General features: G+C 38.5%; 1 protein-coding gene across 2 annotated transcripts in view; it reads right to left on the bottom strand.

The window, feature by feature from the left end:
• Positions 1-25,595, bottom strand: part of LOC124159383 (dual oxidase maturation factor 1-like) — a 324,286-nt gene that overhangs the window by 201,003 nt on the left and 97,688 nt on the right. Inside the window, exon 1 of one of the 2 annotated variants that reach the window (XM_046535157.1) lies at positions 19,633-20,436. The exons of the other annotated variant lie outside the window; for it this stretch is intronic. The gene's annotated coding sequence lies outside the window, so the exon portion shown is untranslated. Of the gene's footprint in view, positions 1-19,632; positions 20,437-25,595 lie in introns of those variants that run through there. 2 annotated transcript variants of the gene reach the window in all.

The raw sequence follows: 25,595 nt of genomic DNA, 5'->3' as shown, positions 1-25,595 counted from the left end.
AAAATTATTCTTTTCGGCAGGGGCGAATCCTGATTTTTTTTCTGTGGGGGGTGACAAGTGTCTGATTGGCAAAAAAACTCCGTCACGGCGCTCATCAATGTTGTACATTCAGCCCTTATGATGAGCGCCGAGAAGGGGCTTGAAACGTCGGCCGTTATGAAAAAATTAACCCGGTGGGAATCCCGAGAACAATTTACCCACATAATTCGCCAGGAAAGCATCAAATCATACTTCACTCGATGGTTATTCGCATGTTTTTATTAAAGCCAGTGGCTTCGTCTGAGCTGAGCTCTATCCTCACCGACCGAAACCAACCTTCAAGTTGAATCAGTGAGTGACTGAAATGCAGTGAAATCCATCATTTATAAATTGCGGTGAACTTGTTTGGAGAGGAGCGAGCAATGATGGGATTTGGGCTCTTTCCGTCGGAAGACAGCGTTGTGGCGACAGCGAGTAGACAAATATGATTAGACTCTTGGATCGGGCGGATGCTTGACGCAGACACGACTCAGACTTCCGCCAATGGAAGATTATGAAAACGCCCAATATCCGGACTGGGATGCTGGCAATCTAACCACAGACAAACAAAGACGGGTGACGAAATTACTAATATTTCCTGGTAAGGGATGGTCATACCCTGTGATTTCATTCTTGCGCAATCATTTCTACGGTTCAGAAGTCACTGCTAGGAAGCCATCGGCGGGTGAGGATTGAAGAACCTAAGGATATCGCTGAAGTTTGGGCGTTTAGGGACCATTCTGGTATCAATGGTAATAATAAGAATTAAGATTGATGAGCGGCGCACTTTTTGTCGTCAGGATAAAAAAGTGCAACCTTATGTGGCGATGAGCCCCCATTTTTCTCGACAGAAACATTGTGCAGAACAGGATACGTTCAGAACACCTAGTTTCAGGTAGTTCTTATGAGCAGTGTTTTGCCTCGACATACCTCATGCGAAAAATAAGAGAGATAGATCATGCTGAAAAAAATAGCTGTTTTTTACCAGGATAAGGAACGGCAACCTGGGGTGTGTAAGCCATTTTCATGAACAAAATCTACTTTGTATTCACTCGAATGACACATATCTTACTTCAGTATCAGTCGCGATGAGTAAATAGTCAACTTAATAATGTCGGCAGCGTGCCAAAAGTCATGAAAGTGTTTTATTTTGTGAGGTGAACATCAGGTCAAGTCAAAAACGTCTTGATCAGTGTTATTTTTCACCTCATGGGTATATACTAAACATATAAGTAGGTACATGAAAAGTGACTGTACCAGAGCCATAAACGTATAAGTGAAGCTAGGGAATTTTCTGCAACACTCACTGTTTAAGCTATTTATGCAAAAAACACTAGTATTGGCAATAACTTTGAATTCAAGCAATCAATTCGAAACCCAGTAGCAAAAATTAAGAGATAGACAAAAAGTGTTCAGTCATTCAGATTAAACGATGAAATTAAACTATTTTAATGGGACAAAGGCATTTTATTCGTCCCGAAAATAAATTTCTGGAATAAAAAGAGCGTAAAATTTAATTCTTAGAGGAATTTCAATCCCACCGCTGATTGCATTCGTCAAAGCGTGTCGAAGACGATTAAAACCTTTCATTTTCCCTCTATTCGCTACAATAGAACCGGGGGCTCAAACGCTTTTCATAGCTTCCGTATGACACAGGCGACTGTAAAATACCAGTGAATGAACAAAAAAATCCAATCTAAATTTCCAACCGTGGCCCCTCTTGTGTAATGTCTGAGGCGTATTTTTTTCAGGCCAACCTTGAAAGACTTGCCCTCGCCCAAATAGGTTTTTTTCCGCTTCATTGAATAGGACCACACAGACATTCTCCAGCCTTTCAATGAGGAAAAAAATTAAAGTATCCTGTATTTTTTAATTGCTCAAGTCACTCGATCAAACCGTCGTTTCCGGGCATATAACTTCAGCTGTCATTTACAAGTCACAATGAATTCAATGTTATATTTTCTCTGTTTTTAATCGCATATTGAATTAGATAATTATAGATAATATCCATTTTTGTATGCGGATGAAATGTATTAGCTTTAAAAGTTTAAATGTACACAACCAATAAAATAAATGGCCTTAAAAAATTCAGAATTAAGCCAAAATAACATAAATTTTATATCAGCCTGCAATCTTTAAATAACGGTCGAGTTTTTTTCCGATATTGCAAAATAGACATATTTTAAAAAATTTTTAATTTTCGAATTTTTTCTTCATGATATTGTAGAGGCAACAAATTCAGAAAATTATCCCTTACTAGGCTGAATGATTCCGCTGCATTTCAGTGTTGTGTGTCATGAATACAATGTTAGATTATTTATTGCTGCTGAGTATTCTTCTGGGTTATACTGAATTACTGAATATGCGGTACGGAAACTTCGAATAAACACCGTTTCTATAAAAAATTGCAGTTTTAATTACATCTTCTATTAAAAAATGGATATTAATGGTTGTTATATTACAGGTCACTCCAAAGCATTTAGAGCAAAAACCTCCATTATTTACCGTACTTCACAAATTACCTCGCTTTTGCTGGACCTAATGGGAATATTCGTCTCGTGGAATGTATCACACAAGAGATATGAAGAATGTTTCTTGAAGATTTTAAATAATTGGATTAATAACTAATTCGGGATATGTATTTAAATTTTATATTTTTCCATTGCTCTTGAAATAGGAAAAAAAGCTTTAGCTGCACACCATCAAAGTATTTGTCTTTAAACTTCAGCAAATAAGGGTTACTGAGTTACACAGTAAAATAAAGGAATAATTTCCGTTGCTTGCATCCAAGGACAAGGGAGCACAAAAATTTATTGCTGCTTAGGTTTTCATTCGAATTACTTTACATGCAAATTCCAAGTACACGCAGTTCGTGCGTCGTTATTCGTGACCATGATTGTAATGGATTGTTCGTCATGCAATTTACTCTCCTCAGGCAATCGAACCTTTTAGAAGAAATTTAGGTAAGTATTTCTTATTCTACCCCGAATTTGTAATTTTACAAGAATTACACTAGATAAGGGGATTGTTGACCTTAGGCTCCAGGGAATATCTGAAAGTTTTACATACGGTAAAATAAGACATGCATGGTATAAATACCATTCGAGATACCAACTACGGCGCAATTCTTAAAGGAATTCACAGATGGCGACGCTGACTCCTAAACATAAAGTAGGACTAGCTGTGAGAAATCTTGACGGAGAGAAAATGCTTGGAAACGCAGAGAAAAGCATTGGCAAGAAGGATTTTGAACGTCCATTCAGTATAGGGTTCATGAGAGAAAAAGCAGTCAAAAACGAAATAAAAAAATTTCTTATTTCCAGTAAGACCCACGCTCATTGGCACTGGACACTTTAAATAATTCAAAAAACTCATATGATACATTCATGAAAAATAAATGGTCAGAAAAGCAACATTACGAAAAGGTGAATTACCTATGACAATAGATCTCCACAAGGAGTATTAACTCGTCCACCATATGGAGAACGTACGGTCTCTTTACTTGGGTCTAGAGAAAAGGATTTAAATACCTCATCTCACTGTGACTATTAGCAAATTAAATGTAAATAATAGCAATAAGGTATCACGCCCGAAATAATGACTTCATTTTTCCAATTTCTACGAAAAATATCTCTGCGGTCATCAAACCAGAGTTACGTTATCAGACTTCCAAATAGCAAAAAAAAATACTTTGGAAATTAAGTATAATATTTGCTACCTATGTAACTATACTAAAACACCACTAACTTAAGTCCGGTATTAGGATAGCAGCAGATTTCAAATATGATGACGATAATTAACTATTTCTTCGTTGAAGCTCTCGCAGGTCATTGTAGCTGATGGTAATATTTCTTCGGGTTCCCCCACATACTTATTCGGTTTGTCGAAAAAAAACAAATACAAACACCCTAAAAAACATCACCAATAGCAAAAATGAACTTACATCATGAAAATAATTACCGGTTAATACAAATAATTCTTCAAATAACACAACCACACCAACACCACACACATACATATTGATTTCAATTCTCTACAATACGTAACATGTCAAATTAATATTACGTCAAAAAAAGCCTTTCACAATATGTTTAAAAGAGCATGAACTATGATGGCTAAAGATCAGTGTTCATTTTAGGGATCTTCATCGTATATCTGCCCGGGGAAAAAGTTTCCTCGCGCGGCAGTGGGACGATAAAAGAGAGGAGGAGCGCATGCCGCTTTTGGTAAAAGTGAAACAGGTACTGGAAAAGAATAATACTAGCATTCTCCAGCTTTCCCCTCTACCACTTGTGCGGCAAATTCTTCCGCTAACGACCACTTCGTGATCGCTAAGTGCACCAATTCCGCGGGCATGAATGAAGTTTGACAGGAAGACGGAAAGGGAGGACGTTGAATAAATGCCGAAAAAGAACACTTTACCCACAAAGTCTCCCGTATGTTAATTAACAGCGTAAATATCCAACGGGATGTCTTCGAGTTCACGAGAAGTTAGTTACACGACCGCGCTTTCACAACAACCCCCGAACGGCGCTGCATTGCCACGACGCTTAAGTAACCTCAATCACCTCTAACCTCTCCGCGCACTCTATTCTCCTATTTCTAATTCCCAGTTCCAAGGTTCTCATACGCCGTCAAACGCAACAAGAATGCGCTAATCTCGGTCATCGGGCTGGAAGAAGATGGAGAGGATAAACGATGCCTCAAGGGATTAAAATGCTTCGTTTTCCCCTGACACCGTCGAAAATGAAAGTTGGATGATTGCAAAGTACTTGGAATACAATGAGAAGGCATGACCGAAATCGCCCAATCGCCTAGGGGAATTCCCATTTCAGATAAAGTACACCGAGACTAATACATCGATATTTTATAAGTGCTAAGGCTATCATTTATTCCCGTCATAACTCTCGACAAAAATCTCTCTGAAGCTACAATTTTTGGCCAAAATTATACACGCTCAATTATAATATGAGATTATTGCTGCATATGCATTACCACGTCGGTGTTACATTAGAGATCTCTAAGTTTAAACTAAAAGTACATTGAGTAATAACCCAAGTGCTTTATGTTAAGCAAAGGCGACCCAATCAATTACACATCACTTCATAGTGCATGTAGATTATCTCACCCTTGAAGAAACACGGTAAAACACTCAATTTACAATTGATTGTCCAGAATTTTATATAGAGACCCAAATCAATAACCAATCTTCAAGCACCATCATAGAAAACCTTTGTAATCTACTGAGTGAAATGCTAAAATGAAGATTTTGACTCATAATACCTTGAAAAATAAATATCTCTCCATTAAAAATAAGTTATTGATGTATTAACCCAATAAAAGGAGTGGTCCCCTAATAATTTAAGTCTTGGACGTCTGGTTTCTTCATATCATATAAACGCAAATTTTTCGCATTGATCATATCATTTTAAATTTTGCAAGAATTAATGAATATATTTATAGTGCGAGAGGCAAGCTAATATTCCCATTATTTAAAATATTTTCTACCCAATTTTGTGACGCACACCCTAGTGGATACTGTACGACTTTATTTTGTGATCTGAGATTCAATATTAGCCCTTGATCATGAATTTTCGAGCTAATAATGCGAATTGGGCCTCTATGAGTTCTGGAATACATGAAACGGCGATGGATATCACTGTTCTCCTAATTATATCACACCATCCACCACAGTGCAACTCTAAGGCACCAAGTAAATAAATCAATTGTATGTCTTAGATAGTAAAAGACACCCGGCATCTACTTTCTCACCATAAAAGTAAAATCTTTACAAAGGTATACACGGAACGACACCTATGCCAGGAATGCGGTTCGTAGTTTTCAGCATGCGAGGGGTAATTAAAATACTCTACAAGAGAAAGGAAAATATTCCGACATTAAGACACGTATTTTTTTCAATTTATCACATTTAAACTTAAGTGTGCGAATGCAGCCATTTAATTATGCCATAAATTTCGTCGGAAGAAGAGTTATCGTAAAAAACAAGTCCATGGTTAAAAATATAATCTCTCAGCTCCTGACGATTAAACGTACCAATGCTTATCTTGAGCCGGCATTTCTCTTTGAATCCAACACAGCGTCTCTAAACGGAGAAATAATGAGTTTGATATGAGATGAAACGAGTGAGTCATGTTACAGGATCACGAAGGATATTGCATGAAGTGAATTCATTCCTTGAATCTACGTGTGTACTTCCCCCGAGAAGTGTGGCATATTTCATAAGAAACGACAGGTGTTAGTTGTAACTTCAGTTGAAGCTAAATGTGTTAATGGCATTTGGATATGGAATCCACGCGGATTCACGCAAAAAATAAACTGCCGGAGCGGTCAGTGAGGTCTCGGTCTGTTGAATCCAGCCGACATCTGCGAAGGGGAAAGGGTAGAAATTTTCATAACTCAGTATCGACGTACGGTCGCAGAGTACACTCGAAGGAAGCGGGACAGACTGAGGCACTAGTGTTGGGCATGGTGAGATCGGTGGACCGCAAACGCAAGCAGAATTATGCATTCGAGAGAATAATTTCACGAATAACGCCGAAGATTCATAATGAAGAGAAATGGCTCATCGTGGCAAGCCACTCGAACTCTTAGTTACTGATTTTATAACCAATAACAGGAGTGGTTCCCTAATGATTAATCCTAGAACTTCTAGTTCCTTCTATGCACCGCATTCCACAATCCAGCAAAATCTAACAAAGTAATAAAAATATCGAATTTTAATATAAGGCACGGTCTCAGGCGTTATTTTGTGGAATTACTTCATGTTAAATGAAATAAAATAACTATGTTTTATTCCACACTTTATTTTAAATCGTACGACCCGAGTTTCAACATCTAGTGTAGGTGACCTGATGATAACACTAGATGTTGAAACCCGGGTCGTACGATTTAAAATAGAGTGGAATAAAACATAGTTATTTTATTTCATTTAACATCGAATTTTATTCCATAAAAACGCAACATTTTCACAAACTAGCAAAACTTAAAATTTTAATAAAACTTTGTAATTTTTATTTATTAAAACGCAAATTTTTCGCATTGAACATGTCTTTTTCAAATATTGATAGAGGCTTTGAACGTATATTTTGAGAGAAAGACGGGTTAATATTGTGATACCTCAAACATTTTCATTTGACCCCGATTTTGCATATAGTTTCAAACATTGTGATACCTTGCTGTCCCCGATGAACATCTAACAATAGCTTCAACCTCTTCGATAAAGGAGGGCTAGACGGTACCTAATGTACTCGTGTTGGTTTCATCTAAATGGACCGCAGAGAACTGAATGTAACCTCTTATTTATAATAAAAATCACTATTTCGAGATGTACAGACAAACATAATTTGGTTCCTGTTCTTTTGAAGGTCGTTCTCTTCAAATGTAATACCTTTCCGAAATACTAGCCGATAAGCAGAAATACTTGAAATGATAATGAATGAAAAAAGATTTTCCAGATTTGTAGGACATTATTTAATTTATAAGAATCTTCAAAATTTCACCAAATTCGCTTTTTTGTGAAACATAACCATTTAAATGCTATGAGCGAAATCCATAAAATATCAGTTGCCTTGTCATCCAGAAGGAAGTCTACAACGAAAATACATTTACATTCTTCCCGGCAATCAACTGACCTCGTGATTTCCTTCAACGGTAGGTAACTGCTATTTCCATTACGATGCCACAACAAATCAAGAATATCCGGCTTTTTACTCCTATCATAGTCATAAATATCCTTTCACTTTAAACCTTTCATTTAAAACTTGGGCTATTTACAAATACTTGCATACTTTAGGATCACAAGGGTCACTGTAATATTGTGATCATTAGTTTCCCATTAAATATGTGCTCTTGAACAAATTCACATAAGTACATAGTATACTTACATACATATGATGATACTTATATTTTACGTATGATGACCGCGTTATTTGCTTTAATTAAGAACCTATTTCAAGTTTACCGTATTTCAGCGCACGTATAAAGAATAAAATCATAAGTATGGATTTGATTTTTGTAAAGTATAAATTTGGAAACACGGTGGGATATTGCTGCAATTTTGTGAACAACCAATAACTTCAAAAGGAAATATCATAGCCATATAAGGAAGAATTAAATGTCCAATAAAAACATAGATCAATGAAATGTTTATATTTAACGACATCTTTCGTTATATAAAGGAGAAAAATCATTATGATATAAGATGCCGTCTATAGAACAACGTTACAGTTTTTCATTGCGCTAAGACGATCGGGTGAAAAAAAACATAAAGCTGTAGATACTTCTAGCATTTTGCAGTGACGAAGTAACTTTAATACGCTGAAAATTAAGCCTCAATATTCATTTGATAAGCGGAAGAATTACAATACAAACGACGGTAAGAAGATGAAAAATCTCAAGAAAAAAATAGAAATTCCTTTCTTAAGGAGTCACCTTCTTAATACACCTCGTATAGAAATTCCCCATAAGCAATCGTAGACAGGATGTAGGTACGTTGCCCTGATTGCTTCACCCGTTCGGTGAGTTCATGCATCCAAGATTGAAATGATCGGTAGGGGCGACGCGTTACGCATGAAAAAGTCGCACCATTCCCGTCTCGAACGTTTCCCATCATTGGTGAACCCCAATTTGTCGCCAAGCATCTGAACAGAAGTGACAATATCTTAAATGTTGTATAACTTCGTGTGAAACCGAAATTATAATAATTGATAATGCTGATATTTAAGCAATGCCATTTGTGACGGAATTAACTTTCGAGAAAACTGTGCAATAGAATATTTCATTAAAATTGTAACATGCAAAAAAAATTGCAAAACTTCCAGCTCTGCATGATCAAAGAACATTAATGAAGGTGATTCTCATATACAGAAACAAAATTAATTATCTAAATACCTTCTAAATATGCCCAAAATTAAAATGTGACGGAATTACTGCCAGGTCAACCTCCTAAGTGTAATGATTTCAGACATCTTCAAAACTCTGTGAATCGAAGTATAATTTGAAAACTTTTAATAAGACTCCGAATAGTGTTTCAAACACTGATTTCATAAAATTCAAATATTTACCTTTTGATTTATCAAGATAAAATATTTCCAGCCTAAATGTTAATTTAAGAGAAAAAGTTGACATTTTCATGGAAATGCCCATTTACAGAACTTTCACTGAAAAGACTACGACTATTAGCGTAATAGGGAACTAACAACAATGAATCATACAAAAACTTCAAATCTTCTCATTTAATTTGTACCTAGGTAAAATAGGCATATTTATAAATATTTATAACTCTTATATTAAAATTAAGAGCATGATCCATAGAGTAATTGTTGCATGTAGTTTTTAATGCCAAGTATGAGAAGACCGTTTGCCTGTAAAACCCTGATGCCCCCCAGAAAAAAATCCTGAATCCGCCCTCAACTGTGGCTGTACATAAAATATAGCATCAAAGAAACGATGAATCTATTTCATGGAGATATCGAAGGCTATTCAATATGTGCAGTCGGAAATTAGATAAAGTACCTAGTAATTCCTTAAAGCAAGTGATATTCATGAAAATAAGAGATAGACTTGGAATCCCAAAACGTGGAAAGTTAAATAAACAAATTTTACCCAGAATGAGGAATGTATCCCTGAGACAGAGCTAGTAGACCTTAAGAATTAGAATGAAATAAAACCATTCTTCGATAAGAACAGAATGCAGTAAAATTAGCAAAAATAATAATCCGTACTCATACACTCCGTGGCTTTTCAGATACAATTAACAACATCCATAAAACCGACGATTGAAAAAGGCAATAAAATATTATGCATAGGCATGGAGTCGTGGGAACTCATGATCTTGCTTGCAAAGGCATAAAATAAATTATTATTAAATTTACGCATTAAATTTTTGAATTGGGGGGTTGATGGTTATTAAATAACAGTAATTAGGGGGAATAAAGAAAACAAGGCCAGCAGCGAACTAAGAGCTGTAAGGAGTAAAAAAGGAAATTCAATGACCATCGTCGTAATTCAACTTCATTATTAGGTTATTACTTACATAATCGGTAAAAGAGCATAATGATAGATTTGAATTTTACAGTATAAATGAATGGTGACACAGCTTTATTATTTACAGCAGTGCATTTTGTATTTTAAATTCTTTTGCAGTAGACAAAAACAATGAAAAATAATAAACATTTCATTTACATTGGTAATGTGACAGTATAACTTACAAGATTAAGTTATACTGTCACATTAAGTTAGTTTAAGATGCTAAAAAATCAGTCAAAATGTTTGAATTAAAATATTTTTTTTTAACCTTCCTTTACAGTATACTTTTATAATTTTTAATTAAATTTGGTGGGACATACAATAAAAACTTGCAGTATGCTCTGCAATCGTACCTTTCTAAATAAAAATGTCCTTTAAAAAAACAATGAACTAAAAAAATATCGCCTTTTTTGATTCATGATAAGGCGAAAACAACAATAATTTTCTCAGTGATTCTGACAGGAAATCAAAGTTCTTTCAATGGGCTGCGCTCAATAAAATCAATTATATCTTGCTGTACAATGCCAAACAGTAAACATCACATCCTGTTTGCACGTGAAACTCGGAAAATGCTTTCATTACCTGCTATTCAATATCCCTCAATATTCCAGGGTGTGGAGAATTCTGAACAAAATTCATGTCAATTGCTTGGAAAAATATCAAGCAGCATTCTTTACTCCTAGACATGAATGGTCAATCATTCAGCCATAAAACATACTTGTACAACACGTGTTTACGGTCAAACGGCCGAGAGAAGATTTTTCTGTTAGAAAGTCTAGTTCCTGTTCAGCCTTTCAACGTTGAACCAATAAAACTTTTATTCTTCCGTGGGATACGAATATAAAATATAGTATATGAAGAAATGTATCGTTTTCAATGGAAATCATTGCAAATAGTACAGGTATGATCAGAGAAATAAAGCCATACCTGTGGGTTAGCTGTTTCAATATTTCAAAAATCTTTTGGCGACTATTTTAGGGTACAGTGTGACGGACACTTCGCTGATATTCATTGGAATTATTACTCTTAAAATTTGTTTCCTTTTTCTTTCACAAAATACACTCAAACTCCTTTCATTTTTTGCCCAGTTAAATAATAGTTCAATCCCATAAATTACAGCGGAACCCAGCGCTTGCTGACCTGTTCATTCGGAAATTCCATCCAATAGTTCTCATACCGAGTAAAGATTAGCTTACAATAATTATTTTTTCTTTAATATCTAATATTGACAGCATCGAGATAGAGAACTAATAAGCTCTTATAAAAAATTTTTTTTTTTAAACCAGCCTTTATATTTAGATTACAGGGGATGAGCAACGTTTATATATGACACAAAGCAAAAAAACTCAGTGACCCCGAAAAACCAAAAGTGACGTATAGGGGGGCTATAGGTTGACTGGGGGGTGGTTAAAGGGGGGTTGGAGAGAAAAAGTTATATTTTCATGTATTGTCATCGGAAATGAAGAAGTGTGCAAAATTTCAGCGTTTTTGCTTCACAGGAAGTGAGTCAAATTTGAGTTACAAGATTTGTACCAGACAAACAGACAAACAAACAGACAGGTTGGTGAGTTGATATAAAGGCTGGAAAAACGAATAATTTGGGGCTTTTTGCACTGAGGGAACTTTCTTGGGGGAGAGGTTGTAGTAAATATTTCCAGAAAACTAATAGAATTTTAAATGTTTCCATGAAATCTGCATTATCCTTAAGGGGCACTTATAATGAGTTTGGCTTTCTGAGTATACGGAAAAAAATACATGGCCAAAAAACCCTTATATACTACCACAGAGTATACTTACTCTATGTTACTTCTCCTACTTAGTTGAAATTGATGGCAACGAAGTCTGACCCAAAGGAATAATATCCAAGTTGGGAGATTTGGTTCGCTTTTCTGGGAAAGAAAATTTACGACCTTCAAGGATAATTTTCAAGAGCCAACCTCCACATAACTCTAACCGCACAGACATGTTTCACCAAATGGTTGGGGTAAGGACCATGATGAAAAGAACCTAGCCGAAGCTTTAAGAACGCCGCTCTCGTCCACGAAAGTAGCAAAAAATAGAGCTAGAGATATAGAGAGAATTGAAGAAGAAAGAGTAGCTATCAAATTCGTTGGGCCGTACTACAATATATTACAACATAATCGACTTTAGCATTAAAAATAAATAAAATTTAGAAGATATTGATTTATAGTCCCCACCAATGCGTCATCCAAAGATATTTCGATGCCATATTCTAATTCAACCTGAAACACATTCAAATAATTTCCCGTAGAAGTTAATTCTCCATAATGATGCTCGGTATTATCACTCATATCATAAAATGTTGACTTTAAAAAAAAACTTACGTTACTGATTGCCTAAATATAACTTACATGGTAATTTCTTTATACGAGGTTGAGAGAAAAAAATAAAGTTAACATTTCAAAAATTTTAGCAGTATCGCAGGCAAATGGAAAAAATTGAGCATCAAAAATTTGGTCACTACGTCATTCAATTTTTAGCCGGCTTCGTTCAATTTTCGCAATTTTTAATGTTTATAATCGCACTTGGCGACTCAAACGGGGAAAGCCGTGGTATGAACGCGGAACCTAGGATAAATACGGCTCAGCCTCCAGTTCCTATATAATTACCCATAACACCCTTCACCTTTATTCACGCCAAAATACAACTTCGTCACCCATGCGTAAATCACTTTCCCATAAAGGATAGACTGTATTATTCAGCTGAGCAATCCTCTGGCTTGAGAATAGGAATGACTAGCAATGCACTCCTTCCCAAATTGTGACCTGTCCGCTGAAGCAGTGGACGATTTCCGCCGGCGTGCGTCCTTTCATGCCCCAAGTATACACCCCCCACATCTCGCTCGTACCCACCTCCATTATCCGCGAGGACATTGACGGGAAGAAGGCTGGGAAGCAAAGGGAGTTGGATAGAGAGGACCGCCTCGCAGACCGCTTGAGAGGAGCCGACGTCGAACGGCGGTAAAAAAAAGATCGATCGAAAGGCAAAAGGTTTGAGTCCACGCGACACAAACAGCCTCACTAGAGCAGCACAGGGTAAGGCGTTGAAGGGAGGTTGTTAGTGATGGGGGAGACATCTACGACAAGTGTTCACTTACACAACGCCTGTGGGATAAAGAACCGTGGAAAGGATGAATGGCAGGTATCGAAGCTATAATAAGAATAACTTTAACACTTTGCATGCCATGGGCGTAATATTACGTCCTGCTAATCATTCTGAGGATTGCCATGGACGGAATATTACGTCTATCTATTTTATTGACTTGTTTGCGTGAAGCTGTAATATTTCGCCCATGGTACTTTTCCTGTTTACTGCTTAGTGGTTCTGTTATTTCAAAAACCAACTGCTCGATGGAAAAAGAGTTCACTATATGTCTTGAGGACGAAGAGTCCTCTGTAGCTACCAGCAGCCTTATCTCAGCCTACGTTGTGTGAAAATTCTTTGGAGGAAAGAACCTGTCGTTGAGGGTGCAGTGACCCTTTTTGTCATCCAGGATTTTGAATGATATGCTTGAAACAATGCTTTTGTATGATTTCCATGGTTAAAATGGTTCAAATTGAGCGTAATAAAAATTTTCATGCATTTTATGGCGGTACATCATTCGTTGCAACTTTTTTTATTTTTCGAAAACAGTAGGTTTTCATTATTAAAATATATATTAAAAACCAAGCAACAAATGCTATTCAACTCATTTATAAAAAAGAGCAAATTCCATTTTTATTAAAGTACACATCGATATAAACGCATTTTTGATGGTAGTGTTTTTAAAAAAAATTCCGAATTTAGTAAAAAATGGCTGGATTTTTCAGTAGGGCTTTAAAATTAGCGGCCAGCACTCAAAGTGTTAAGATCGACACGGAAAACATCATATTAGAACCCGATTATGCGAGGGCGGTAATTTTTTCAATTTCAATCGCTCGGCTAAAACACCATACAATCGATAGGCGGGTACTACGCAGATAGGGCGACTGCGCATCCTCTGCCCCACACGTTCTAGTCATTAAGTATTAACAATCTTTCATCAAATCCAATAGTTTTCATACCAAGTAAAGATTAGCTTCCAATAATTATTTTTTTCATTAATATATAATATTGACAGCACCGAGATAGAGCTAAAAACAAACAATCTGAGGCTTTTTGCATTGAGGGAACTTTATTGGGGGAGAGGTTGTCGTAAATATTTCCAGAAAACTAATAGAATTTTAAATGTTTCCATGAAATCTGCATTATCATTAAGGGGCACTTATAATGAGTTTGGCTTTCTGAGTATACGGAAAAAAATACATGGCCAAAAAACCCTTATATACTATCACAGAGTATACTTACTCTATGTTACTTCTCCCATAACTACACTGCCTCAATTGATTCTCCCGCCACGTGAGCACTGCGGAGCGACAGCCAGAAAACGCGCCGAATGGCTTCAGCATTGAAATGTCTTCACCTTTATGCCGATAAATAGAATTTTTGCGTTAATGCAGCTTCTCAGCGTGAAACATTACGCCCATTCCCATTAAAAAAAAGGAAGAGACGTGCTGACTTCTGGAAGTATTCTGATCCATGACAACGCCCGTCATCTCAGCGCTGATGCAGCCCAACTGCTCTTTGAGCAATTTCAATGGGACATTTTCGATCACCTGCCGTGCAATATCGACCTAATGCCGCGTGACTTCCATATTGGGTAGGAGGGAAGCATTTTCAAACGGGCGATGAGCTTCAGGGCAAAGACAAAATTAATTGGAAGTCATTGGCGGCAAAATACTATGAAGAAGGTAAAGTAAAGCTTTTACACAGGTACGACCAATTCCTCAATTGCCGAGGTGGTTATGTCGAAAGTACACCATAAGCGTTTTCAATATTTAGCTACGAAATAATTTTCAATCTGTGAAAGTATACCGGGACTAGCCACGGTGATAACTTTTTACGGAGTCACCCGCCTCGGTAGCTTAACTGGCTAAAGCACTCGGCCGGAAATCGAGGGATCCGGGTTCGAATCCCGGTCAAGGCGAATGATTTTTCCTCTGTGGATTTTTCGCACAATTTTCAATCTATCACTTCGTTTTCTGCTCATTAGCCATTGGAGCTTGAAAAAAAAATGGCCCTCGTATTTCCTGGGCTGACATGAATGATAAATTAACAGAGATAATTTTCCGAGCGAATAGGTATGAGAATTCATTTTTCCCTCAAACAATAACGGACTTTAATAAATTCTAGGAGGAACTTCGTTTGAGGATTTCCTTTTTATCTGTTAAATCCGGGTATCCTAACACTCCCCGTCACTCACTTATTGAGGCGGCTCGCGGGGTAGCATGTAGATGAATAATTAATAAGAGGCTGGCTATAATTATAAAAACCTCAAAAAATTTGTGGCTCTACGAAAAGGATTTATTTTGGAAAATAAAATTGCCACCGCGAACCAGAAAGCAGTATTCATACCCACGCTCAAAATGGTCATCTTCATCATCAGGTGAGAGCTACCTTAGCTAAGGATATTTTTCTCTGAATCGCAAACGTAGACAAATGCCTGCAGATCTGCACGAAAGGAGGAAGAAGTGCTACAAAGTCGCTTCAAAATCGTTTATAAATATTTGAAATTAGAATATACATTAATTTCCTAGGAAATTTCAAGTTTCACGCGACAAGAAAAACTACATTATTTTGTACTCAATCGACAGTCTAGGTATAGTTTACCTATTGCTGATAGTGTGAAAAAGAGAACGTAAAACGTGCAATAAAAATATTTGCTCTCTAATCTAAACATGGACATTAGGAGGTAAGGACGAGTAGAGCAAATGTTGAGGAAAGAAAAGAAAGAAACCCCTCTCAGAAAAATTTAATTCTTAGAGATTTTTACACGGGTGTTTCCAATGGATTAACTTCATATTTGAACCCGAAACCACCAGATGTGAGGCTCAGCAACCTATTCACTGGGGCACTGCCAATTTCTGAAGGAATTAATTCCGAAAACATGATGGAGAGTAATTTTTCCTTATTGAAATATGCACTTTTGAATTTTGAATATGAATTTTCCGTCAATATAAAATTTATACGACCTTGGTTTCGATGTAACATAATCATCTTCAAGGTGAAGTAACCTGGACTCAACATCACCTTGAATATGATGTAGTAACGTCGAAACATAGGTCGAATAAATTTTATAATCGTGAAAAATTGCAAGTGCTTATTTCAATATTGCCGAAGGATATTGACGAAAGAGGTACATATAAGTTCTAATGATAGCACTGATGGTTAAAAAGCTCACAAGTGACATTTAATGGCTGGTTCTTTCCCGGTGAACAATGGCAGTGAAGGTTTCTCGGGCCATGTACCGGGTCTGGCCCTCCATATCTCCTTCCAACGTTCATTCAAGAATCCAATCCTTAGATTAAGGAATCGAATGAATCCAATGATTGGATACCCGAATCACTGAAGACGATAGCCGAGTTGCTTGTCGAAACGTTGGAATGAGACATGGAGGACCTGGCCTAGTGCATAACCCGATAAACCTCCACCGCCACAAGTGGCATGTTTTTACGAAGAAAGAATCAGGTGTACCAGAAATAGTACAAGGAAGAGGACGGGTAGGACTGTGGAATGAAGATAAAGTGTCATGTAGAGACAATGCCGTTCAGGCTGACATGGCGTCGCAACGACACGTATTCAATCCTCCCACCTACTCCCTCGCCGTTGTCCACCCCCGCGAGAGTCGTAAGCCGCCACCTTGTTTTCGCCACTTGTGTTTTCGCCGAGGGGCGGAACGCCAGCCATTGACAGACAGGTGGTCAGATATCGGCTGCTAGCCTATCCCCACCGACGAGACACTCTTTTCGGAAAGTAAATACGGAGACAAACAGAGTGTGTCGCAAACCGACGAGTGTTTACAGCCAAACGTGGACAGCTAAAAACGGAGACATTCGACGGTTATTAAGGGGAAAAACCGAATTACAATAATATGTATTAACTGACATACCAGGGATACTGAAGGCCATAAAATAATTTAAATCCCTGTTAGATACTTTAATCTGCATGATATTCAACAAATAATAGCAAAGAACAGAAGCTGGGAGATTTATATCACCTCAGTTTAAAATACCTACTGCGAGTTTCCTTAGTCTTTAAACAGTACTTCACAATAATTTTTCCCAAAATGTGGAAAATGGATACCATACCAGCAGCAAAACATCAATATTATAGCCCCCACATTAATTAAGTTCCATGTAAAAATATAGATAAAAAGGGAATGTTATTATTAACGCTCTGATTTCTTTAAATTAGTTACATTTTTTTTCTTGTGTTTGACATATGGTCCCCATTTCCATATCTGCACCATATTGGAGATGAATTTTTCGTTTTTTTCGCGTATAAAATGTATTTCGATACAATTTTGCCGAATTTACCAAGTAGGCACCTAATTTGATTAGTAAGTAATATGAGCTAACAGGATTAAAATAACGTTTCCTCTTGAAATTTAAATTAAAATTCCATCAAAGCAATTTTTACCGTTGATGGGATTTTTGAAATTATTCCACAAATCAGCGTTAATGAAGACATACTAATCCAAGTATGTTTCAACCTTCTCAAATAAAAGGGCAAAAAACCGAGGATGCAACAATCTTTCATGCATTGATCACCGCGAAAAACTTCTCACAATAGTCCTCGCAACCCTATTACAAAATTTAAGACATGAAAGTCTCCACGAAATAGTTTCCTGGATTTCCCAGGACACTGGATAACAATGAGAAACGAGCCTTAAATTGGAATTTAATATGAAATTCTCGATTAAGCAAACTGAGAGAAATAAAAAATGTGGGTCAAACTGTCATGTGTAGCAGACGCTGAACAGTAAATATTACCCTTTTTAATACAATCATGGATTTATGAGGCTGTTTTACATTACAATTCTTACTTTTTTTAATGAAACGCCAATGGAATCGTTATTCATTCGTAGACTATTTGTATGATTGAATGGAAAATATAAGCCTGTGATCAGTAGCCAGTCAGTTATCATCACCATTTCATTTGCCCAGCCTGATGTAGCAATGAATTAGAGCCAGAAATTATCGAATCTTTCGTTTAAAATAAAAAAAAATCAAATAATTGGTAATATTGGTTGTAAAATAGTTATACAACAGTACGTACGATTCGAAAAGGCTAATATTGAGCAAACCAATCGCTGAGGAACATTTGTTGACGTGTTGACTGAGTGCTATGAGCGCAAGATCCCTGATTGAACTTCAGGAGAAGAGAATAGCTGTGGCTAAATTTCCAACTTTTAAAAAGTAAGTCTATGAGTCGTCTGAGTGACTATTGCCTGTACTTCAGTGCTGCTACACAAGAAGGATAATATCGCACTGAAAGGAAGGAGAGAGTATTTATGAATTAGGAACACTGCCAGTTACAAAACAGGCAATCAGAGTTGAAAAAGACTATTATATTTCAAAACGAATATACCAGCATGGGGAATCTTTCAAAATACAATACTTGTATTTTCTAGAGTCAAATTATAGGATCAAAGAGCATGAACATCCAAATACGTGAATGAAAAAAATTAGTGCGACCCCAATAATATACCCCAATAGGGACATACTTCCCGAGAAAGGCCTTAAAAATTTGTGAATTCATCAAAAAGACTGTGAGCCAAACATAACGAGTTTTTCAAAATGCACTCCAATACGAATAACTGAGTCCAGTAAATTGACAATTTACCTCACCATTTGAATTTGAATGACATGCGCCCAAATTTAGGCGATCTAGCATCGCAAGAGATGGCAGATTCTGTCATACTTCGTGCTGAGTATTGTAGAATGGGGCTGCTATGCTAACACAAACCTAAACACAAATTACCACCAACTCTGTGCAGTTTTAATGAAAATAAATGCACCTCAAACGTGCAGGCATATTCTGCAGCCAGTGTCGTAGCCAGGGATTTCGTTCGGGGGGAGGGGGTGGGTCCAAAAAAAGGGGGAAAAATTTTGGAAAAACTGGGCACTAAGTAATGGGTTTTAAACTAATTTTACCACTTTTCATCATCGAAAAAACTTAATTTGTAAAGGAAACAATTAGTACATTCCTGATTTTTCAATATTTTGTTGTCTTTTATGAAGGACAATAATTGTGTTTTTAATTTCGGCGGGGGGGGGGGGGGGTGGGGTCCGGACCCCCGGACTACGGCACTGTCCGCAGCTACGTGAATATAGTGGGGTCTATGCATATGAGCTATGGCTCGAGAGCTTATGGTAGACATACTAATCATGCGAAGCGCATCTCCCGGCTGAGATCAAGGTAACGAAAGTCATTGAGCAGTTGAATCTGCATTCAATAGCGCGCCAGCATCGCTCCGACGACAGAAACCAAACAATCCCTCTGAGGCCGAGGTGGACGGACGCACGGCAGAAGAAAAAGGTCGCGCCACTCTAAAGGGAACCAATTATACTCGGCGCGTCCGTTGCATTGACCCTCATATGAGCTTCCCTTTTTAATATTCCTCGCCGACGCTAACGCGGAAACTGTGCCAAAGTCGCACCCGAAAGCAGAAGAAGATGTCCTTACCTGTGTGTGCGTTATGTCAGCCGCGTCTCACGAGCCTCGATCTCCTTCTAATCCCTCTCCTTTATCCTTCCAGCTCACTCAAGTGGGGAACAATTGACAAAATTCACTTTTTCTTCCTTAACGTCCTCGTTCACACTCCAATTTTTCAGGCGATCGAAGAAGAACAACACTCACTAATTAGCACTTGGATTGGCCGAAAAAAAAACTGGGCGTAGCCGTCTAAATTTTGAGCTACAACCGCGTTCGACGTTCCCTCTCAGAATTGGGATTCCAAAAGGAGTCTACTTTCCGAAGAAGTGCTTTGTAGTAATCCTTCCAGGCACCAGCGATCGCGAAAACTGAATCGAAACTCACACGCCGTTTTTTTTGCGGCACAGATTTTATAAAAAAATAAATTATCACCAAAACTAAGATTGACCCAGTATTTGGTGCTGAAGAAAACCTCTCAATTTTTTCCTCTCGCAGAAAAAATAGAGGAACTTCCGTAACAAAAACGGAACACTCTTGGATGGGGATCAATTCAACCCCACCCGGGAGTGGTATTATCCCACGTTACTCCCGAACTACCGTCGCAAAAAAAAAAAGAAATCGAACTCAAGTCCCTCGCAACATGACACAGAGTGTTAAAGGTGGATGCGGAAGGGACCGCGTCAGGGCACGAACCGAATAATAACTGTCACTTGTGGTGGATCGTCGCGGGTTAAATAAAATCGCCCCGAGATGACGAGAGGGAGAGTGGGGGGAGAGGTTCCGTTTCCTTCTCTCAAAAACTCTCGCTTTTCAGAGAGCGTGCTGTTCGTTCGAGTGAGAGGTGCTTACTGGCTGCCCAGTTGGGTTACCCCCCCAAGAACCTCTCCCTCCCCTCCCTCTCCCCCTCCGCCCCTCCGCGCCAGGGACACCCCTCCGACAACAGCTGAGTGAGAGATAGTATATGCGAGAGAGGGAGACGAGCAGTACAGAGGTAGGTGGGCCCTCTTTGATTCTCAATGTCCTTCTCCCCCCCTCCCCGGCGCCCTTCCGATAACACGCCCTCCCCCACCCCCTCATCCACCCCTCCCCTCACTCTCACTCTCGCTCTAAACAGCGCCCCCTACCTCTCAAGGGGAGAGACGGCGGAATCGTCCTTGTGCCCAGGGTTAGGTTCCGGTAGCGCTCGCAGCCGCTAAGAAGACTCGGGATGGGGAAAGGCGGGGTGGGTGGTAGTAGGGGGAAGAGAACGCGGAGGAATGAGCAATAAGCGAGGAGGATGTGTGGCTTTGTATCGGAGGAGCGCTTCTGGGAAATGCGAGTTTACAAGATCGCGCAAGCGAACGAAGGAATAATATTGTAACATAAAGGTCGTTTTACACAGGGCACGTACTTGCACAGTCTGACGTGTGTACGAAGGCGCAGTCAAAATTGTCGTGTAAAGCGGTGAATTGCTAGAACACATGCGAGAATGCGTGGACGTGAGATGGTAAAATAGCCCCGTTCTAATTTCGTACGTGAATTCGCGCAATTCCACGCCATTTTAGAAATAAATGCAGTTCTAACCTGCGCAGTTCCGTGCCCCGTGTAAAATAGCCTTAAGACTTGGTACTTTCCTGGCGAACTATGAGTAGGAATGTTTCGCGGAATCCTCACCAGATGAGCTGTTCTATGGGATCCAACATTTCAATGCCTCACTATACCATCGCCGTTAGGGCGTTGAGTCTTGAGTTGAGTCGAGAATAATATTGGGCCATCAGAGAGAGGGAGCAAAATAGAATTTCCATCAGACTCCGCTGTGTATTTTCTTCACTAAATCTTCAGGCCTGGCGAAACGTTTGAGGAAGGTAGGTATTTGGAGGTGACCAGTCTTACGTCGTATGTGCATTAGCTGGGATAAATTTATTCCGCCGTTCTCTTTCTATCCCAGTGATTTTTTTTTAAACATTCAGGTTCCGAATTATTAATAAGCTTGCAACCCCGTGGGTAAAGTTGACATCACAAAAAAGAAAATATCAGTGGTATACATACTTAAGGGGATTGCCAGAATTTGTGCGAGGAAGTGTTCAGAATAACTCGGTGTCAGCTTTCGCCTGCTCTCAACGAAAGGCGAAGAGGGCACAATGGCTTAACTTCCCACCTTACTAAGGGAAAAATGCACTTGAAATGCTCTCCGCATGGGACTCAAGGAGGAATAGGACACGGGACTAGGAATCTCTCGAAAAATCTCCATCTAATCTGGGATTTGAACCAGTGTCCCCGAGTTGAAGCTCTAGCATTCTAGCTACCATAACAACACGATCACCTAGTTTCAAAATAATACCTATTGCTATTTCAATCATTTATACATAGCGGAAATTATAGACACCAACGGTAGGTAATTGGCGCAAAAAATCTACCGTCCTAATGCGAAATCGAGGGACCCGGCTCGAATGACAATCATGTGAAACGATTTTTTGGGACAAGATCTTCCTTTAGTGCTTACTGCTTATATACTTGCACTTGTGCGCCTGACATTGTAAAAAGTCAATTGTTTATGGAGCGCATTCTGAAAAGGAATTGCTGGCTTCGGTGATGAGTGGTTGAGATAAGCCCCCTACTGCCTTTCTGAAGGTTATGGAATCGAGTCTTTTTAGGGTACAGATAGTCAATCCAGAATTGAAAACGTTTGGGAGTTATGCTAACATGCTCCGAGAAAAAAAGAGACACTTATTGCACCCTATAGCAGACTAATATTACTCTATTTTTACAGCTTTTTCCACAAGGAATCGTATGCGGCCCCTTGTTGTTCATTATATACATTTATGATCTCTGCTCCCGAATTAGCAGTAAAATACGTTTATTTGCTGACGACGCTGTCATCTATCGCAAAATTAGTGATCACTCTGACTATGAAATTCTATCATTGGACTTAAACAACGTTCATTTGTGAAGCCAAGAGTGGGGACTCGAACTTAATCTGAGCAAATGTATGACGGTACATTTCTTGCGGAATTCGTCCAACTCAAACCATGCTTATGCAGTGGATGGTATTAACATAAAGGCAACAGACGGAGTGAAGGACCAGGGAGTTACGATAACCTCGAGCCTCACGTAGGGAGCAAAGAATATTTGCGGCATAGCCCTGAAGAAATTAGGATTCGTCGAGCGTATTGTGGGAAGATTTTCGGATGAGAAAGTAAAAGAAAGGTGCTATCTCGTCCGACCGCACCTTGAATATGCAGCAAACGTATGGGATCCGGTGCAGAAAGACTTAATCCGCGAACTGAATAAAATACAAAGGAAGGCTGCGCGTTTCGTCAAAAACTGCTACGGGCGTACAGACAGTGTTACCCAGATGTTAAGCGAATTAGGCTGGGTGCCGCTGGCGACTCGGAGGCTGCGCGCTAAGCTTAGATTGCTTGAACAATTGAGAATGGATATCTTTAAGAGCGACACAGAGAACATAATATTGGAGCCGCACTATATTTCCAGGTCCGACAGAAGCGATAAATTAAGAGAGATGTTTTGCCGAACGGATAGATATGGGAATTCGTTTTTCCCCCGAACCATAAAGGACTTTAATAAACGCTAGTCCCAACTTCTTTAAAGTACTTCATTTTTTTTAGCTGTAAACGGCTGGTGTCTTAACACTCCCTGCCACACGCCTTTTAGGCGGCTTGCGGGGTATTGTGTAGATGTAGATGTATTTGATCAGCTGCGATAGGAACGCCATCTGTACAGGGAATAGACCTTAAGGCCTTTACCTTTGACTACTTCGTTGAGTTTGATGGTTCGATTTTCATTTCATATGAACTTTTTCTGGGGGCTATATCTGCTTAGTGATTGTCACCGCAGTGAAAGTGAAGAAATTATCGTTCACCTGTATAAAAGTAACGCAGGCGATCGCATCAAAGTGCGAGTACATATCGTCTCCGAAGATCGCGCAATTGGCAGGGGATATATTATTGCTCCATAGAGGGCCTGGGTATAATCATTTATGCCTTCACACCACGCAACAGGCAAGTGCGAAATTTGAAGTGACCTTGAACACGCAAATCATTGCTTCGACTACATACAGATTTGAGACCAAAGAGTCCTGATAACTTTCTAAAGCGTCTCGAAATTGAGTAAACACGTTTTCTCTGGATCGATTAATAATGAAATTATTCTTATTATTCTATTATTATGAAAAGAAATACTGCTTTGTAAAAGATGTTCAGAATTTGTTTCGCGACTGTGATAGTATTTAGTTAATATTTTTCAGCATTTTTTATCATGATTGTTACTATTTTGTGGCTGTGACCAATTTATTTTCAATTTTTTGTAGTTATATTCTTGTATTGTTCGCCCTATAATTATGTACCATTATGTTGGGCGAACATTAAACATAATAAATAAATAACACGATCGGAGAAAAAAGGTTGGCTCATGAGCTGCGATAGCTTTATTCCATCATACTGCTTCCAACCCAGTGATTTATTTCTTTCAAAATGCAGTTAAGAATTATTAATAATCATGCAAACCAGTGAGTAATGCTAAATTCACGAAAAGGATTAGTAGTTGGGAGCATATGAGGCACCCTGAATTTGTATGAGGACCAGTGATCCTAAAACGTTTATCAAATAAAAACAGTAAATAGCCGTACTTTCCGATTTTAGAGGGGTAACCGCGACTGTGAGCATCTGAGGGGGGGAGGGAAAGTAGTTTTTGAAACGTAACTGCTAACCTTAATTCGTTGAAATATCTCTAATTCCTTTTTGGTTAATGGACTGCTTTATTTATGAGAGAAGCATGGTAGTGCACGAACAAGCACTATAAAATATAAGCATAACATCCATGTTCCATTCTCAAACAGAAGAGTGATTAAAATCATTTCGGAAGAGCAAATTCAGTTTCGCTACATAAGAACGACACCACCAATGATGACAGCCGTTGCAGCACAAAATGTGACACGTCGTTGTCATTTTGAAAACGTTAACATTCTTCCTCATCTTGTATGATGTTGGTCACGATATGGTGGAAGTTATTAATATAAGTAAAATAAGACATTGCAATATGTCCACTGAGTTTTATTGATTGTCATAAGACAAGAAGTGTTATAATAAAACTCAGTGGAAATATTGCACTTCTTCCTCATGCTTAAAGGGTAAGAAAATGGTTACAGACGGTGCCATGTCTAGACTATACGTTGGTTGATTGAACTGTTCCTCACTGAATTGCTGATTAAGGTTTAGAGAGATTTGGATTTGTCGACATCAGGAGGCATTTTGGGAACCCATCGGGACCAAAACTAACAATAGCCTTGACATTCTAAGATGATGTCATGCAAAAGAGATCTTGAAATTTCGGAAACTTTGTCCGAAAGCGCTGTCATTGTGAAACGTCTGTTCATGCGAATTTTTTCGTCGACTCTCCTTACAAGATTATCGGTGGAAACTGAAGGCCGACAACTCCATGCCTCATCGTGGACTTTCGTCGTTAACAGTTTTACCCAGATTTTCACCATTCCATCACTCGTAGAATTATTACTGTAAACTTAGTAAATTAGACGATTTATTTTCGCCAGCTTCATGTTCCCCGAGTTTTAAAATCGAAAAAAATTAATCCTAGTCGGAGGGCTCGGAGGACATTTCAAATGCATTTTTTCTTCCTCCTTCCATCAGGGGTGCAGCTAGGAATTAAGGCTATGGAGTTTTCAGGCGCAACTACAACTGGGGGTCTGGGGGTGTGGCGTACCTGGGAGGTGCGAGGGCCCTCCGCCAGAAAAAAATTAAGATAAATGGTTCAAAATGGTGAGTTTTACGGCCTTCTGAGGGATATTTTATTGATCCCTACACTATTATATAAGTAATATTAATCCAATGAAAGAAAATAGATTAAACTTTAAAAATTGTCTGAGCTCTGGGGGGGGGGGGGTTTCATCCCCCAAAACCCCCTCGTTGCGCTACTGCCTTCCATGATTAGGCTTTCTAGGCCTGTTCCGGCTCCACATCACCATCTTTTTCTTGGTTTTC

This window comes from Ischnura elegans, chromosome 5 (genome assembly GCF_921293095.1).
Source record: "Ischnura elegans chromosome 5, ioIscEleg1.1, whole genome shotgun sequence".
Classification (NCBI taxonomy): domain Eukaryota; kingdom Metazoa; phylum Arthropoda; class Insecta; order Odonata; family Coenagrionidae; genus Ischnura; species Ischnura elegans.
The sequence above is the reverse complement of the archived record's forward strand: the minus strand, read 5'-3'. Positions and strand labels throughout refer to the sequence as shown.